The 4,474-nt window shown below is 44.8% G+C and overlaps 1 long non-coding RNA gene across 1 annotated transcript; it reads left to right on the forward strand.

Moving 5' to 3' along the window:
• The first annotated feature begins 2,370 nt into the window (after window positions 1-2,370).
• On the forward strand, window positions 2,371-3,861 carry LOC129529323 (uncharacterized). Its single transcript, XR_008674805.2, has 2 exons — window positions 2,371-2,494; window positions 3,724-3,861. It is a non-coding gene; the product is annotated as an uncharacterized lncRNA (long non-coding RNA).
• The last annotated feature ends 613 nt before the right edge of the window (window positions 3,862-4,474 follow it).

Here is a 4,474-nt window from a genome sequence, read left to right on the forward strand (position 1 = left end):
CAGTTGCACATGACTGGAGCCCAGTAGTCAAGAACTTGAGCTTCAGCTTCAGATAAACCTGGCTCAAGTCGCACTCCACTTTTGGTTACACGTGTGGCTTTGGACAAGTCACTTAACTTTTCTAAGGCTCAGTTTCTCAGCTGTAACATGGGGCTGATCACATGCACCCTATAGAGTTGTAAGATTTCATGGGATGGTAGATATGAAGCACTTTGCACTGTGTCTGGCACTTAGTAATTGCTCAGAAATTGATGGCAATTATTACTAATTATTACTAATAAGAACAAATGTTCTTTCAAATTGCTTCAAAGAAAATGCAGTAATTTTCACATCATTGACGTTTTTCAAAGATTATCATTGTGTTACCAAAAAGGGGTCCCAATCCAGACCCCAAGAGAGGATTCCTGGATCTTGCACAAAACAGAATTTGAGACAAATCGGTAGAGTAAAGTGAAAGCAAGTTTATTTAGATAGTAAAGGAATAAAGAATGGCTACTGTATAAGCAGAGCAGTCCCGAGGGCTCCTGGTTGGCCATTTTTATGGTTATTTCTTGATTATACGCTGAACAAGGGGTGGATTATTCATGAGTTTTCCAGAAAATGGGTGGGCAATTCCTGGAACTGAGGGTTCCTCCGCTTCTTAGACCATATAGGGTAACTTTCTGATGTTGCCATGGCATTTGTAAACTGTCATGGCACCGGAGGGAGTGTCTTTTAGCATGCTAATGTACTATAATTAGCATATAATGAGCAGGGAGGAAAACCAGAGGTCACTTTCGTTGCTATCTTGGTTTTGGTGGCTTTTGTCTGACTTATTTACCACAATCTGTTTCATCAGCAAGGTCTTTGTGACCTGCCTCTTGTGCTGACCTCCTCTGTCATCCTGTGACTTAGAATGCCTGACCTCCTGGGAATGCAGCCCAGAAGGTCTCAGCCTCATTTTACCCAGCCCCTATTCAAGATGGATCCAATCTGTTTCAAACACCTCTGGCAATTGCAGATTTTACTGGTTGGCTATTTGCCTGCCTTGGGGTTCTTAGCAGCAAACAGAAGAACCCACCCCAGCTAACCTCGGGAGCAAGGCTACCCATCAAATGGTTCCTTAGGTAATTCAGAGCCTTTAGGAGGCCTGGAAGACAGGCCTTGTAGCCAGAAACCCAATCATACAGCCAAACACAGACCTACCACTGGCCCACTGGGCACAGACTTGGTGCTTATTACGGCAGACACTGAACTCCAGGACTTTTGTCACTGCTGCCCCCCAAAACCAGATGCCTCCACAACCACCATCTTTGCCAGAGAGTGGGTTCTCTGCAGTGCCTGTTTCCTCCAAACAAGATTATTATACGGGTGCACCCATGAGCCCAGCCCCAGCCACGTACCTGTTCCATAGCCAACAAGGAGGCTGGGAATTGAGGCTCTGGCCTCTAATTTAGGAAGAAAGAAACCCCCAAGCCATAATAAGACAGGTGTTCAAAAGGAGCCAGGAAGCTAGAAAACATGACAAACACCCACACACTGCTAGGAATTGAGGGCCACACTTCAAATCCAGTTCCTTCTCATTATGTTCTGTTGGCAAGTTTATGCTTCTTATTCCTGTGACTATGAAAACTGACTTCCTCACTTTGAAAAAGAAAAAAATAATTTTAAAAATCAACAACATTGCAATACTGAGAGCTCAGGAGCCCATCAAAGGTGAACATGGGTTGGACACAGTGGTTCGTGCCTTTGGGTGGCCAAGGCAGGAGGATCACTTGAGGCCAGGGGTTTGAGACCAGTCTGGGCAACAAAGCAAGATTCCATCTCTACCAAAAAAATAAAGAATTCTTTCAAAAAACAATGAATGACTGGGGGACAGAATGAGCTGCTGATGCTGCCACTCTGTTTACTATCATAATATTCCATCATTAAACTCAGACTGGCCACATTTAGTGCATTTATATGCACCTGCCACGTGCAAGTCAGAGTTTACAGTGGGCACTATGCCTTTCAAACAGGTCAACTTGAGAGGTTTTTAATATGCTTATTTCAATGAGCTGCCAATAATTCACTTAAAGCTGATGGGTATCATTACTTCTGACGTCTCTTCAGAATCAGCAGCAGGTTCTTTTGACTGTAATCATTTGTTGCAAATTTATTCTCAGTTTCCTCATCTGCAAAATGAAGATAGTAATCATTTATACTTCTCAGTGTTCTTGAAAGCATCAAATGATGCAAAGTGCAGTGCCGGGCATGTAGAAGAATTTAACAGAAGTCAGCTATGCGTCTTGTTGAGCCCAGTCTGGGGAATAAGATAGCAATCCATTTGAGCTATATCATTTTGAGTCTAAACTGAGACATGACTACAATGAGACAAATTTTCTTTTACAGCTCATAAACGAGCTCTCGAGGCAGTTTTGTGAGACTCCAAAAAAGGCTTTCACGAGGTCAATGCTGGTGGCATAAGTACCTGCTGGGCTTCCCAGGACAGCAGCTGACAGCACAGGCTTGGCAGGTAGGAGGCGTCCTTGGGATTCACTCTCATGCATGATGTCACCTTCCAGCGACACATGGCCCATAGGGGCCTGCGCCAGCTTCAGATCGACCACTCTCCAGAGCAGATGCTGGGACAGGCAGGGCAGATGGTCTCGCCATGCCGTCTTAGCTCCCATCACCTTGTCACAGAGGGACTCGAGATCAGAGGGGTCCAGAGTTCTCTTTTCCTGTCTTTTCCTCTTGTGTTGCTTCTTTCCTAGGTAGATAGATAGATGGCTGATGATAGACAGGATGGATGGATGGGTGGTGGATAGAGAGGTAGAGAAATGCCATGAAGTGCAAAGTAATAAGTAGCTGAAATTCTGTCATTTTTTTCTTTCCCAATACTTTGTAAACAGTAAAAAGAATGGGTAGGCCATCAGTAAACAGCTATTATGTGTACTGTCATTATCACGTTCAATATTGTATGCTTGCTATTATTCTTCTTTCTCTCACCTTCGAGTAAACATTAACTGAACATCTAATATGTGCCAAGCACCCTGGACAGCCAGACTCCAATCCAACCTTCCACATCACCTCAGGTCACCATCTTGCAGGTACCCCCAGGTCTGATCTCACTGAATTACTCACGAACTCTCCATTCTCCCAGAACTCAATACCCTACTCCCTCTTCCTAAAGCAGCCTTTCATTTCCTGCACCTGGCAGAGATTATTCAACCCTCAGGACCTCTAGCAAATGTCACCTCCTCTCTGAAGCCCACCCCGATAGGCTTCCCTTCTTTTAGTACTTATTGTATCCTGATTATTGGTTCATATGTGTGATTATCTGCATACACCATAAGCTTCCCTTTAATCATCTTGTACTTTCTTTTTTTACATATATATTTTTATTATACTTTAAGTTCTAGGGTACATGTGCACAATGTGCAGGTTTGTTACATATGTATACATGTATCATGTTGGTGTGCTGCACCCATTAACTCTTCATTTACATTAGGTATATCTCCTAATGCTATCCCTCCGCACTCCCGCCACCCCACAACAGGCCCCGGTGTGTGATGTTCCCCTTCCGTGTCCAAGTGTTCTCATTGTTCAGTTCCCACCTATGAGTGAGAACATGCAGTGTTTGGTTTTTTGTCCCTGCGAGAGTTTGCTGAGAATGATGGTTTCCAGCTCCATCCATGTCCCTACACAAAGGACATGAACTCATCATTTTTTAATCATCTTGTACTTCCTACCCACCCCCAGACACCCCTGAGAGAGTCTTCGGCACATATGATGTCCTCTATTGATGTTTGCTGAATAGATGAGGATGCCAAAAGAGGGAGGAGATACCAAAAGAGGGAAAGAAGGACACCCAGAAGACAAATGGTGCTCACCTTGAGGTAGGTTGGAGAGGGTGATCACAGCCTCCCTTGAAAGGAAACAGGAAAGTTGTCAAACTTATGGAGAGACCAAACCACCCGACAGTGCACAAACTGCATCTGAGGTTCTTGGTTAGGACATCCTGGAGCAGAGAGGAGCAGGGGCAAAAGGGAAAATCCCCAAGTCCGCACAGGTGCACAAGTCCGCGACCAATGTCCTTAAGCTGAACCATGCTCATTTTAATGCTAAAAACACACCCCTGGGTGGAGATTTCAGATGCTAATGAGACATGGGATGTATGTGCTAGCGTGTACAGCAATAGTGCGTGGGCATCCAGGAGACCTCCCACGGCATGCTTAACAACAATGCCCATTCCCATCCTTCATGAATAATCATGTAAGACTCCTATAAAGGGAGCTCCCTCAGCGTCAGTGGGCGCTGTCAGCCTGCTCCAACCCAGCTATCGGAGTGTACTTTCGCTTTGCAATAAGCTCCTTTACCTACTTTCACTTTGGACTCGCTCTCAAATTCTTTTGTGCCATGAAGTCAAGAGCCTGAACCTGCCCACCAACAACAACCTCACAAATGTGGGTTGCACCTTCCTGGGTACTACACAGCCATAAACACAACTTGC

Source organism: Gorilla gorilla, chromosome 22 (genome assembly GCF_029281585.2).
Source record: "Gorilla gorilla gorilla isolate KB3781 chromosome 22, NHGRI_mGorGor1-v2.1_pri, whole genome shotgun sequence".
NCBI classification, from domain to species: Eukaryota; Metazoa; Chordata; class Mammalia; order Primates; family Hominidae; genus Gorilla; species Gorilla gorilla.